General features: G+C 40.3%; 1 pseudogene; it reads left to right on the forward strand.

Moving 5' to 3' along the window:
* Positions 1-2513: 2513 nt before the first annotated feature.
* On the forward strand, positions 2514-7773 carry LOC104875401 (annotated as a pseudogene).
* Positions 7774-15328: the final 7555 nt, after the last annotated feature.

Below are 15328 nucleotides of genomic sequence, written 5' to 3' on the forward strand. Positions count from 1 at the left end.
ATTTCACATTATCTATTATACCATTTAGTCCTTCTTTACACTTTCAGTTTCTCACACTAGAGAAACTTCAGTATTTATACATATGTGTCCTATTTATTTCACTTAAGAATATCGCATCAATGTGCATACATTTAGTTATAAATGTCTCTAGTTTCTCATTCTTTATAGCTGAGTTGTACTCCATTTTATAAAAAAAACCCAAAACACATTTCCTTTATCCAGTCTCCTGTTGATGGGCAATTGGGCTGCTTCCAAGTTTTAGCTATCACAAATTGTGCTGCTATGAACATGGGTGCACATATATCATTGTGATATGATTGTTTTAATTCTTTTGGGAAGATACCCAGCAGGGGAATAGCTGGGTCAAATGGAACCTCCAATCCTAGTTCTTTGAGAAATCTCCACACTGATTTCCACAGTGGTTGTATCAGTCTGCACTCCTACTAGCAGTGGAGCAGGGTTCCTCTTTCCCCACAGCCCCTCCAGCATTTGTTAGTGGTTGATTTCATGACAGCAGACATTCTTTCTGGGGTGAGGGGAAGTCTCAGTGTTGTTTTCATTGGCATCTCTCGAATGATTAGTGATGTTGAATATTTTTTCATATGATTATTTGCTATTTCTACTTCTTTGTTTGAGAAATGTCTGTTCATTTCAGATGCCTGTTTTTGGATTGGGTCTTTAAATTTGGGAGGGCTGATTTTAAAAATATATTCCAAATAGTAGACCTTTGCCTGAGGAAGAGCTAGTAAAAAGTTTTTTCCCACATTGTAGGTTGTATCTTCACACTGTTGGCTATTTGTCTTGCTGTGCAGAAGCTTTTTAATTAGAAGAGATCCCACTTGTTGATTATTTGAGCTAGTTCACGGGCCACTGAAGTTTTGTGCCTAAAATCTTTTCCTACATCAATGTCTTTAAGAGTTCTACCTAACCTCTTTTCCAGCCAGTTTAGTGTTTCTGTTTTGATATTTAAATCTTTAACCCATTTTGATTTTAGTTTAGTGCATGGAGAGAGATATAGAAATAGTTTTAAACTTTGGCAAGTTGAAACCCCGTTAGAATGCAGGAGATCACTAAGAAGATCATATACCCTGACCAAGTGGGCTTCATCCCAGGAATATAGGGGTGCTTCAACATATGTAAATCAATAAAGGTAGTATACTATATTAATAGAGCCAAGGACAAAAACCATATGATCATTTCAGTAGATGCAGAGAAAGCATTTGAGAAAATCCAACCCACATTTATGATAAAAACCTTCCAAAAAATTGGATAGATGGTCTCTACCTCAATCTGATAAAAGCCATCTATGAAAAACCAACAGCCAATATCATACTAAATGGTCACAAACTGAAATCCTTTACACTAAAATCAGGAACAAGACAAGGATGTCCACTATCACCACTTCTGTTCAATATAGTTTTGGAAACATTAGCCACAGCAGTTAGACAAGAGAAAGAAATAAAAGGAATAAAGATAGGAAATGAAGAAGTCAAATTGTCATTATTTTCAGATGACATGATAGTCTGTTTAGAAGTCCCCAAGAACTCCACCAAAATCTTCTACACTTAATAACAAAATTCAGCAAATTAGCTGGATACAAGGTCAACACAAAAATCAATAGCTTTTCTGTATACAATAAACAGACTCATTGAAAGAGAAGTGGGACAAATAATCCCTTTCACAATAGCATCAAAAAATTTGAATTATCTAGGAATCCACTTAATGAAAGAAATCAATGACCTCTATTCTGAAAACTACAACACTCTGAAAAAAGAGATTGAAGAGGATATCAGAAAATGGAAAGCACCCCTTGTTCGTGGGTAGAAAGAATCAACATAGTGAAAATGGCCATTCTTCCAAAACTTCTATATAGATTCAATGCAATCCCAACTGAAATCCCAGTAGCACACTTCATAGACCTTGAGAAAACAATCTAAAACTTCCTTTGGAAGAAGAGACCTAGAATAGCAAAAGCAATTCTAGGCAATAAAAACAAGGTAGGGGGTATCACAATCCCCAATTTGAAACCATACTACAAGGATACTGTGATAAAACAACATGGTACTGGCGAAAAAACAAACCTGAGGACCAGTGGAGCAGATTAGAAGATGCAGAAACAAGTCTAGACACACTCAGCCACCTCATCTTCAACAAAGGAGCCAAAGTCCCTCACTGGAGGAAAGATAGCCTCTTTAATATATGGTGCTGGAAAAACTGGGTTTCAACTTGCCAGATAATTTCTTTTTAAAATTGTTAAGGTTGGTAGTTCTCTAACATTTCACTTCCAAGTTCCATGACTCAGGATGGTCCATTCTACAGATCCACTCTACCAAAGCAGCCTGCGCCCCTGCTCCCCACTTTCACATCTCATGGGGTTCAGACTGTACTCCCCACCACTAGGTGTGCTATATCTCAGTTGACTTTCCTCTGGACACGATGATGAGCAGTGTCAGGGAAAGGGTCTGCTCTGAGCCAGCTCTGGAGCAGGCTGGAGCAGCCATGGACTGCTGGTGATGGGGAAGTCAGGTGAGTCAGAAGCAAATACCTGCTGGGGAAAGCCTTCAGATGTTTGTGCAGGCTTATTCCCTTGCCTCTTCTGCTTGAAATATTCACTCTCTGCATCTTATGAGGTTAGTCCTCAAGCTTGGTCCTCCTCTTACATTCATGTTACAGAATTGACTATAGCTGTTACTGTAGCTGTCAGCACGCTTATCCCATTGCCACTGCTGTTCCTTGGAATATTTTGTACTTCCATCTCTAAAACTGCTGTGAAGCTGTAAAAGTCATATGGCTACTATTGATGACAGTGCATGCTTTACAAAATTATTTTATTAATCTTGGCAAAAGCCAGATGAGGTAAGGAGTCTGAATATCCGATTTCCAGAAAAGAAAACAGAAGCTCAGAAATGTTCAGTAATGCATTCATGATCACACAGCCAAGGAGAGGGTCAAGATTTAAATCAGCATTCCTCTCAGGCACAAACTCTAATCTTATTACTTCCTGTTCATGTGTTTCCCCTTCAAACTGGATATTAGCAGGCTGAGTCACACACCTTATTCATCAGAGATAGCTGAAAATATTTTGTCTGCTTATGAAAAACAAAATAATTATGAAGGAGGGAAAATAGCATTAGACCTGATATGAGATGTGGAGCCAGCCTATAGATGTTTCTTATCAATTTAGATTACATATTTTTTTCCTCTTGGACCCTAGGATTTTCATCTGGGAAATGGAGAAATTTTCCCCAGACTACATAACCTGTGAATCTTCAAAGTGGGGTCATCCAAACCCCCTAGAAATGTATGCAAATTGTCCTGTTTTAAGAGAGGATCTGTAATATTACCTAGAAGTCTCCTATTCCCTCAAAGATGAAGAATTTGAATTCTTGGATCTGTTGAGCATGACATATCACTTCCCCACAAGTGGGTTTGGAGGAAAGGAGAACTTGGTCTGACTAAATGGCAGTTAAGATTTGAAGGTTGAGTGTGAGATCTATCAAAGAATGACTGGAAAGCAAACTGTATCATTTCATATCTCATTAAAAATCATTAAAAATATTTCTGCCATTCATTCCTTTGGCTCCTTCTTGCTTGCTCTGCAGAGAAGCTGTCCTTCTGTCTCCTCAACCAGTGCCTGTGTCATTAGTTGTGGCTATTGGTCATTTCCTATCTCATTCAGCCAAATAATCATATTATTTTGACTGGGATGAGAATGGGTACTGAGCTGTGAACTGGCAGATCCGCTTCTCTGAATGTGGAAGGAAAGGCAAACAGTGCAGAGGAATAACACGCACAGAGCTTCTGTTACTCTCTCACTTTTCATCTACTGAGGCACGCACACCCATTTTCAACCAGTAGTGACTAGGTAGCTCTGATACACTGGCCACTGTTTGAGGTGCTGGAAATACAGAAATGCACACATCAGAAAAAAAAATAAGCCACGTGTCCCTTGAAGTTGTGTTCTGATGGGAAAGCAAAAATATGTTTGTAAAAATTACTACAGATAATGTATTAGTAAAATATATATGGTATATCACAGCAGGATAGCAAGGTGTCCCGTACAGTATAATGTTCATACTGCATGATTGCAGACATACAATAAGCTTCATAATAGTTACCTTTCTTTGATTATTGACCTGTTTATCCCTATAAAGTGTCTTCCAATGTCTCTAGTAATCTTGAAGTCTTTTTTTATAGCAGTACAGCCACTTGGGCCCGTTAATCTTGATGTTAGGGCGACTACTCCAAGAGACTCTGTGGAGTGGGTGACTGGGTGTGAGGGTGCTAAACTAACAGCTGAGTGGGCTATTGCGAGGTCAGGCCCAGTTCACAGAAGTGGTTCATGGCAGCCTGAACTTGGAGCCTGCATCTGATCCCTAACTGCTTCTTCTCTAGCTCTGCCCATTTCCTGCTTCCTGGGTGCCATGAGGTGAGCAGCTTTCTTCCACTGTGCCCTTCCTCTGCGATGTTTCTGCCTTAGAGCCAGTCAACCATGGACCAAAACTTGTGGGCCAAAATAAATATGTCCTCCTCTAAGTCGTAGGCATCAGATATTTTGTACCAGTGAAGAGACAGAGCAACACACCACTCTAGCTTGCTTGTGCTCCTGACGTGCATGGCATCTCTTTTATTCTTTCTCATTTAACATTTCTAAAGGTTATGTTTTAAAAGTATATCTCCTGTGGGCTGCATATAGTTGGTTCTTGAATTTTTATCTAGTTTGGCTTACTTCTGTTTTTTTCTTTTATTGAGTTTATTGGTACATTTTAGGTATACAGTACAATTACATTCATTATTGGGATTTTGTACCTCTACATGACAGGTCTTGATTCCCATTTTTTTCCCTTTGTCCATGCCCTCCCTTCACCCCCTCCTCCCCTCTCCACTTACAAACACTTTATTTCTATTTTTTCATTTTGTCATATTTTTTTCTTTTCCCTTATTACCTTTCCCCTACCCTTCCCACTTTCCCTACACCTTTAGCCCTTTTCTTCCTATTTCACATAGTCAATTATCTCATTAGGATCTTATGTACTATTATAGTTTTTCACACCAGAGAAACTATTTGGTATTTACACATGTGTCACTTATTTATTTCACTTAGGAGTATATCCTCAATATGTATCCATTTTCCTATGAATGACTCTAATTTCTCATTCTTTATGGCTGAGTACTATTCCATTTTATAGAAAAACCACATCTTCTTTATCCATTTTCCAGCTGATGGGTAAATGGGCTGTTTCCAAGTTTTAGCTATTACAAACTGTGCCTCTATAAAAATTGGTGTGCATATATCACTGGGGTATGATTCTTTTAATACTTATGGAAAGATACCCAGCAGAGGGATGGTGGGTCAAATGGAACCTCTCATCCCAGCTCTTTGAGGTATCTCCATATTGATTTCCATAGTGGTTGCACCAGTCTGCACTCCCACCAACAATGGAGAAGGGTTCCTTTCTCCCCACAACCCCACCAACATTTGTTATTGATTGATTTATTGATAGCAGACATTCTTTGTGGGTTGAGGTGGAATCTCAGTGTTGTTTTCATTTGCATCTCTCAAATGATCAGTGATGTGGAACATTTTTTCATATATTTACTTGCTGCTTTTACTTCTTTGTCTGAGAAATGTTTTGATTGGAACTTTTTGTGTACTTATAAACAATGTAGTTATCAATATGGTTGTATTTAGGTCAGCCGCATTTGTTATCCTCTTTCATCTGTTTTTCATTTTTCTTTTTCTACCTTCTAAATAAGAAACATTTCTGTAGTATTCTTTTAGCATTTCATTATTACTCCAGTATTTGTACCTATGTTTCTTTGAATTATTTTTAACAATTTCATCATGGATTACTGTAAGAGTCTTTGAGTTGATATCTAAAGATATCTTTTCCCACTTTCATTTTTGAAGCAGAAAAATTGGCAGAGTAGGAGTTTTTTCTTTTGGTAGATGAGTGGCAGGAGAGTGGCATCCCTGGATTGTGGCTACAGCCAAGCTGCTACAGTGGCTACAGTGCTTATGCCACCAGCCAACTCAAGGAAATGCACAGACCACCCAGGCATACAGGCCACAAAGCTATGGAACCCATGGACAGCCTACTGATGTCAGCTCTGCCCAGGCTCAGACCACTGCCACTCATGGGCAGACTGCAAATGCAGCTTCTCACGGACAGTTGCCTACTGGTTAAACTACTCCAGCTGCCCCCCAGGAGTACAACCACCCCATTCAGGGATATAGCACTAGTGTTTATGACACCACCACTGCTATGGTCACCATCACCCAGGCTTCCTATGCAGCTCAGTCTGCACATAGCACTCAGCCTGCTTACCCATCAGCCATTGCATTTGGAAGGCCACAGGATGGTAATAAGCCTATTGAGACTAATCAATCTCAGTCTCATGCAGGGGGCTATAACCAGTGCAGCCTAGTATATGGACAGAGTGATTCCAGTTATCCCCAGCTTCTGATGCAGCCAGTCACCGCACCTCCATCCTATTCTCTTACCCGCTATTCCTTTATGCAGCCGACTAGTTATATTCACAGCAGTTACTCTCAGCAGGACACCTATGGGCAGCCAAGCAACTATGGACAGCAGAATAGCTATGGTCAGCAGAGCAGCTATGTGCAGCAGCCTCCCACTAGTTACCCAGCCCAGACTGGTTCCTGCAGCCAGGCTTCGAGTCAATAGAGCCAACAGAGCAGCGGCTATGGGTGGAAGAGTTCACTGCACCAGGGCCACCCCAGTAATGTAGGTATTTATGGGCAGGAGTCTGGAGGGTTTTCCAGACGAGGAGAGAACTAGAGCATGAGTGGCCCTGATAACCGGGCCAGGGAAGAGGGGGATTTGCTCATGGAGACATGAGCTGAGGTAGGCAGGGAGGAGTATATGGTAGAATGGGTCCTGGAGAGTGAGGTGGCTTCAATAAGCCTGGTGGACCCGTGGATGGAGGATCAGATCTTGATCCCTCCCATGGATCCTGATGAAGACTCTGCCAACAGTGCAGTTTATGTACAGAGGTTAAATGACACATGACACGTGGTGATCTGGCAGAATTCTTTAAGCAATGTGGGGTTGTTAAGATTAACAAGAGAACTGGGCAGCCTACGATCCACATCAGCCTGGACAAGGAAACAGGAAACCTGAAGCTGATGCCATGGTGTCCTATGAAGATCCATTGATGGCCAAGGCTGCTGCGGAGTGGCTTGAGATGGCATGCCACCCCGTGAGGGCAGAGGGATGCCACCACTGCTCCGAGAAGGTCCAGGTGGCCCAGGAGGTCTGGGGGACCTATGGGTCACATGGGAAGGCATGGAATAAACAGAAGAGGATTCCCCCCGAGAGGGCTCTGGGGTTCCTGAGGAAACTCCTTTGGAGGAGGAAATGTCCAGTAGTGAGCTGAAGATTGGCAGTGTCCTGATCTGGTTATAGAAATCAGAACTTCACCTAAAGAACAGAATGCAATGAGTGTATGTCCCCCAAACCCAAAGGGATCCTCCCACCACCCTTCCTACCCCCAGGTGATGATTGCAGCAGAGGTAGTCTTAGTGGCATGTGAGGAGGAAGAGGTGGCTTCATGGACTGCGGCTGTCCTGGAGGAATGTTTGGAGGTGGTCCTGGTGAAGACAAAGAGGCTTCCGTGGTGGCCATGGCATGGAACAAGGTGACCGGTGGAGGGAGACAAGGTGGTCCAAGGGGACTCCCTGAACCTTTGATAGAACAAATGAGAGGAAAAATAGGTGGATCTGGAGGACCTGAAAAAATGGATAGTTGAGCACGTTCAGTAATGCAGACAAAGATCGACCCTACTGTAGGCAGAGACCCTGTAGAGCTGCACTGACTGCCAGATTTAAAAAAAATTTTTTTTAAATTTACTGGGTACATTTTAGATATGTAATATGAAGATATTTGTTATTGGAAATTTGTACCTGTATGTGATGTATATTGGTTCTTATTTTTCCCCACTCCCCCGCCCTCCTTTCACACCCTCCACCCCTCCCTATTTATAAGACTTTGTTTCCTTTTTTTTTTTTTTCTTGATACCAGGAATGGAATTTGAGACCTTGCGCTGCAAGGGAGGTGGAAGAACCACTGAGCTAAATCCCCAGCCCTGTTTCCAATTTTTCCTTTTCTAATATTTTTTCCTTTCCCTTCTTTCTTTTTTTTTTTCTTTTAAATTGGATTTATTGGTACATTCTAGGTAGACAGTACAGTTACATTCATTACTGGGATCTTGTACCTTTACATGCCAGGTCTTGGTTCTCATTTTTTCCCCTTGTCCCCATCCTTCCTTCACCCCCTCCTTCCCTCCCCACCTTCAAACACTTTAATTCCATTTTTACATTTTCTCATATTTTTTTCCTTTTCCCTTGTTCCCCTTTCCCTATCCTTCTCACTGTCCCTTCTTTCTTTTTCCCTACCCCCACCGCTTTCCCTTCCTCTTCCCTTTTGGACCTTTTCTTCCTATTTCATATTATCTATTACACATTTTGGTCCTCATTTACAATTTCAGTTCAGATTTATTTTTTAAACCAGAAAAAATTTTAAAATGTATAATTCCATATTTCTGATATTGGCCATAATATTATGATTATGCTTGGTCTGTGCAGTACTTAAATATATTTCACCATTTGTGTAAAAATATTAAAACAAGTTAAATGGTTGAGTGTTTTCTTCTAGCTATACTTCCTGTATATTGTTTCATTGTCTTTTGACTCCCATAATTTCTGAGCAGATGTCAGCTGTAAATTTCATTGTCCTCCACGTGGGAGGTGTGGTTTCTCCTGGTTGCTTCCAAGATTTTATGGCAGCTTTCCTATGTTATGAATAGGACATATTCATATAGGACACATTGTGCTTGTTTTTCTAGGCTTTTCAGATTTTTAACATCTTGCATCTAGTTTTAGTAATGTTGAAGGAACTTCTTTGCCTCTTTCTGTTGCTTCTAATCTATTTACATATATGGTGGGTATGCCTCATATTGCCTCATAAGTCTTTGAGCTTCTGGTTTTTTTTCTGTCTTTTAACTTCTGTTTTTTGTTTTGCAGGGAATTGTGTAGTTTCTATTTATCCTAATATTTACTGTAACTTTCTTCTGATCCCTTTAAGTACTTGTTGCTATTTGAGTAGTCTACTTTGCATTTTAATAGTTTTAAATTCCCTATTTAAATTTTTTGATCATTCATTCATACTGTATTTTGAAACTTTGTTAACTACAGCATCTTTGCTCCTGTAGTATTATTTTACATTGTCGAGCATTTCTCCTGAAAGGGGTAATACTTGTTGGTTTCTGTGTACATATAGTAATTTTTAGTTGAAAAATTAACATTGGGGATAATAGATTATAGTGACTCTAGATTGTGTTGTGTTCTTTTGAGAAGCAGTGAATTTTTACAAATTTGCTGGATTCAGAGCTCAGACTTCATCTTTGTTGTGGTATGCACTGCCTGGTCTCTTCGTTCTCTTTAACAGCTCCCTACTTCTGCTTATCTAGCCCAACTCTCGGTGGGGGGTGTCCCCAGATGTCTGTGTGACTTGGTTAGTTATCTAGAATTTGATCAATTTTGAGTTCATCTTTTCAGTATTCTTTTCCCTGGTAGGTTTTCCCCCTAATTTTTAATTTGTCTTCTAATCTCAAGCTTTTCAATCTGCCACATTTCAAACCTGTAAGATTTGGTTGTCTGCCACAACTTCTGTTCAAACATGGAGAAAACAGTTAAAACAATGGAAAATTTACAGCCCTTACCTATTATCATTCTAACTTTAAAGGATACATGTCTTCATGTTTTCTATGGTCCCCTTGCTTCCCTCCTAGGCATGAATAATTTAGTAGTCAAAGAACTGATCAGAACTGGTACTTAGTGTTTGTCTCACTATGTCTGTGAATCTCTGATGGCCAAAAATTCATCTTTAAGGTTTCACTTGTTTTTCTAACCAGGTATTATGATCTCTGGCATTTAGGCCACTAAGGTTATGGGTTTTCACAATTTTAGCTAAATGGATTGCAGAGAAGGCTCATGTTTGAAAGCTGTGCAGTTAAATTCTTCTTTGTTATAATTGTAGTTTTTCAAGATTCTTTCTTTGGAATGTTTTCTGTTGTCTCTAAATAGTTTTTAAAATATTTTATCCAGTTTTTATAATAGCAATCTGCAGGAGAACTCATGAAATGACCACTTCTGTCTCATTCCTTGCTCTTAATTAGATTGGACTGAAAACTAAATGTAAGACATGAAGGGTATGGCAAATGGTTTGTATATATCAGACATTAAGCTAATTCAGTGTTTTGAGATTTAGTCTTATTTCATTTGTGTCCATGCCCTGTGTAAGTCATAGAAGTTATTCATCAAATAAAATATAAACTCCTAAGATTAGAGCTATTTTAAAAATAGGAATGGGGCATGGTGACACATACTTGAAATCCAGGTACTCTGGAAGGATGAGGCAGGAGGAATCACAATTTTAAACCCAGCCTAGGCTACTCACTGATTTGGTAAGTCTTTGTCTCATGGGGCGGGGGTGGTGGTGGAGCTGAATACCTTCAATAAAGCCTTTGACTTCATCACTATTAGTATGTATGGTAAAAATAAAATCAATTCATCCTTTTAATACATCTTTCTACAGGAATGAACACTTATTATGCTTTCAGTATTGTGCTTCTTTTGCAATAGTTGATTCAGAATATAATGGAAAATGGGTACTTTTGTGCAAAAGCAATTTTATTCAACCATGTCACTTACCTCTTTTGAATCTAAGGTTGGCATGTTTTGTTTTTGCCTGTTGAGCAACTATTGACTCTTCTGATCTAATGTCTTAATTTCTACTTGGGTAACCATTCCTGTCTCATCAAGGTGAGTGAGATCAAGGACAGAAGAGGCTGCTGAGGGTAATTATAGAGTGCCCATGCACATGGTAATTACTTAAAGGTTGCCATGTTGTTCAACTTGGTCCACAAAGATTCCTTCCTGAGAGTTCCGTTAGAACTTCAGGGAAGAAGACCTTCATTTGGAACTGCTGCAAAATTAGAGAATGCATCCTTATTGGATTCTCCCTACCAGTAACTTCAAAGAAATATAAAAGCAATGTGGATCCAGCCATTTACTCTCAGAATCCTATCTTTGGAGCAGTAGAAGGCACCTTGACATATCTTGGAAGGAATCTGCTTCACCAAGAGTAAAACTGGAGAAATTAGATCCAAGACATGGAGAAAGATAGCTTTCAGTTGGGTACCAGGAAAAGCCACCTCTGAAACTTTTAATATCTGATGTTCATACCTAAACTTTGATATTTTTTCCCTTTTATGTAAAAGCCAGTTTGAGCTGGGCTTGTATCATCTGCAACTCAAGGAACCTTAGAGGAAGAATTCTAGTCCATTGTCTTTTTAGCTCCTGCAACATGATCCTATGCCTGCCTCTTGCAAGTGCCACTTACTCCAACTGTACTAAACAATTTGTAGATCTGTAAGTGGAACACAGGCTGAAAGAATTTAAGGAACTTCTTGGTCCTGATCAATTGTCCGATGTGTCGGATATAAGACTCATATCCTAGTTTGCCTGTGTCCACATCAAGTGCTATGATTCAAAGCAAAAGTAGTAATGGAATAAATACCACAACTTTATCTCCTTCTTTTTCACTGACTCTGAGCCCTCCTTTCATGCTCTGTCAGATCTTTTGATACTATTCAGACTGTGGCCTTGGATGTTGGTGTGCATTCTGAAAAGAAGTTGCGACTTTCCTAAAGTTAGCCTGAGTTTTCTTTACAGGACAATAGGCCTTTCTTTCTGTCTCTAAAAAACATGACACAATTTTTTTTTGTGGGGGAGACTTAGAAAACTCACTACTTCCACTTGTGATATTTGCAATTACTAAGACATTTTCTAAAAGCATTTTTATAAACTCAGAAACAGAAAAGGAAGGAGGCCTCATGAACCTATAGCACATATTACTGACAAAAGCATGTGGAAACATGTTCTTATTTACCTTCCGATTCTGCAAACTTTGCCATGGAAGCCTTGTATTGATCTTGTCTTGGTCTCTGTCAACACAACTATTCCTTGGGTCAATATAGACTGAGTTTCATCACAGGAGAGGCTGGAATGAAGAAATGACTTTTTGACATTTCCATCAACTACATTTCATTCATGTCAAGGATGTAAAGACTTTGTCGAAACCCCAGAGAACACACACACAACCACACATACAGTTAAAAAATGGTTTTCCATCCCTCTTACCAAGTGGTGTTTTTCTTGACTTTCATTTTATTTCTGTCTCCATTGTGTCTATTTCTCTTCACCAGTCTCCACAGCTGTCTTTTTGTCTCTTCAGTTTACTCATTTCTGTCATCCACATTTCTTCATTTGTATTTCAGGTCTCTGTCTCACAATAAATGTGCCGTTGGCTGTTTTCATAAGAAAACACTCTTTTCCTGAGTCTGGGAAAAACTGCTAACCCTGTTGGCTGTCCCTTGCTTCTAAATTATAATATATGCAAGAAGTTGTCCCTCTATGTTTTTCTATCCTGCAGAGCGGTCATCTTGTTACAACAAGTTTTATTCTGTAAGAATCTAAGCAGAAGTTAGCAGGCATTTTTGGTAAAGGACTCAACAGGAATCATCTTAGTCTTTGTTGGTCCATTTCTTGACCTTGCCAATATGGCGAACAAACACAGTCATTAGGCAAAGTATAAATGGCCAGTGTCGGAATTCCAGTAAAACTGTATTTACGAGGACAAAGTGGTTTGTCAGCACCTGTTCTAGAGCATTCCTTGTGGTGAATGAGCATCGCCTGAAGTCTTTCTGACTTTTTCCCTCGGTCTACCCTTTGGTGTGGTTGCCCATGATTACATAGTAAGGGGGGAACTGGACCTGCCCGAAAACACTTTCTGCTTATTACTTCTCCATCATCATTCTCTCTAGAGACAATTGTGGTTTGCTGAGGCAGAGAATGGAGTCATCTCTTTCTGACAATCTCCAGTTGGTCCCCTTTGTCCACTTAATAAGCATTCATTTTCTTAGCCTGCCATCCCATCAAAGTAGGATTACAGCCTGTCTTCTCAGGTTTCTGGTCCACTTTATCAACCACTTCTGTGCATCCACCCATGTTTTCTACTCACTCTCTTCTGAACATAAGGTCTGTCTTGCCCCCTGTCTGGGGCTTCTTTTTATTTTTCTACCCATTTATTTGTCTTTCTCTACTTTCAAGACAAGTCACACTGCACTTCTGGGATTGGGGTCAGGTACTGTGATGAGTGTTCTTTGAATGATACTCTCCACTTACAATTTTCTGGTATCTTCCCTTTGTGTCCAGTGTGGCTTGCAAAGTCCTTTGGGCTCAGTCTAGTGATGACTGTGACTTCCTCCCTGGCTGGTCCCCATCACACTTACTCGGGCTATGTGCTCCTGGCTTCTTGAGTGTCCCATGGACATGTCAAGAATTTTTCCCCATGCAGTGGTTTCTGCTTTGAATTCTCTTCCTCTTTGTGTGCAGACAGTTGTAGACTTACTTCCTCCCATCGTACTGGCCCCTACTCACACAGCACACCCTTCCAGAGCCCGTCCTTATCCTTATGACCTAACTCAGCACACCCAGCGTTACAATGTGGCCCTATTTAATTTCTTCATAACAGCCTATGTCCAAAACCTCATCAAATACTATGTGTTCACTGATTTTTGCCTTTCTCCCCAACTAAATTGAAGGCTTCTTAACAAAAAGTCTCTAACTGCTCTGTTCATCAAATAGTTAAACTTTCTTTATTAACATTTGTTCACTGAATTAAACCACCGATGAATGAAACTTATAAGGAAGAAACAAAACAAACAAAAGATGGAACAATTTGAGTATCAGTTAAGCGGTTGGATCAGATTCCTTTACAATCCTTTATAAGATGTGGTGATTTGAGGTGACACTATGTCTCTCTAGAATTTTGTTCATCCTCCTGACTTCTGCATTTCTTTCTTTCTTTCTTTTTTTTTTTTTTCTTTTTTTGGTACTGAGGATCAAACTCAGGACCTTGCACTTGTAAGGCAAACATGGTGCCACTGACCTAAATCCCCAGCCCCATAACTTCTGCATTTCTGTTGACTGGTTCTCTACTCTTTCAGCACTGGATTTTGAAGCTTTCTGACAAATATTATCGTGCTCTCTTTCCATCCTTCAGCTTGGCTGCCCCTGTGGGTAGGCCTCATGTGGTCTCTGTCTTTGGGGCAGAGAGGGTGTTCTCAGATATTGTGAATTTTTTTTACTGTTTAGCAACACCAGCTTTGAAGGGACTTCTCCCAAAGTTTGTGTATCAGTAGACCAGGACAAGATTCTACATGGCTCTTATGATGGTTTAACTGGTTTAACTTGATTGTGTCACCTTGATTTGCTTGGGAGTCACCCAGGGAATCGGTGGAGCATACTACTGGGTGTGCCTGGGTGGATCAGGGGGCATAAACTTGGGCATTATATCTGGACCGTTGTTCCTTTCTGTCTGGCACCATTCACTTGTTCTATTTCTGTGCCACCATCAACTAAGCAGTTTTGCTTAACCCTGACCTTCGCTATTATGTTTCTCCCTTAGAGGCAGCTGACCATGGACTGAATCACCTCAAATTGTGAGCCAAATTAAACCTTTTATCCTTCATTTTGCAAAGTATTGTGTCCACTAATAGGAAGGCGGATGAATACAACTGTCCTTGGGGTAAATGCCTCCTAGTAAACTAGACATTATTTTGGGGGATCGGGGGTTAAGAGGGACCACCTTGTGTCTACTCCTCGACAAAGTATTGGGGCCAGCTGCCTTGGCTGAAGTCCTAATAGAATTGTTTGGAATCAAGAAGGGCACAGTTCCTCTGAGGAAGAAGTTGGGTGCAGAAAAACAGTCTGCTTCTACTGCATCGCTGCCCGGAATGTCCCGGAAGCCCAGTTCTGATTGTGCCAGAACTTTGAAAGGACCAAAAGGAGCCAATATCTCTGTGTGGTCCACAACCTTTTGGTGCTATGAGTGGAGGTTTCTGGAAGCGCTGGCTGCCTGAGAGTTTAAGGCAAGGCTATGGGCTCCTGGTCACTGTCATTAGATGGCTGAGAAATGAGTCTGCTCTGAAAGAATGACCCACTTCCGTCATCCTCCTTGTTTTCCTTTCACACCATCTTTTCTTAGAATCATTTATTTCCCCTACTTCAGCTGAACTACACAGAAAGGCTTTCTTCCATATGCTTTTTAGATGTCTTCAAAATCTTTTTTGATGCCCCTCTCCTTGAAAATTCATACTGTATAATTTATGTAAATTGTGTGTGTATGCACGCTTGTGTGCCCATATATTCTCTCTTCCAGATTAACACATCAAGTGTAAG

Source organism: Fukomys damarensis, unplaced genomic scaffold, assembly GCF_012274545.1.
Source record: "Fukomys damarensis isolate Sample0158 unplaced genomic scaffold, DMR_v1.0_HiC HiC_scaffold_5, whole genome shotgun sequence".
In the NCBI taxonomy this organism is placed as follows: domain Eukaryota; kingdom Metazoa; phylum Chordata; class Mammalia; order Rodentia; family Bathyergidae; genus Fukomys; species Fukomys damarensis.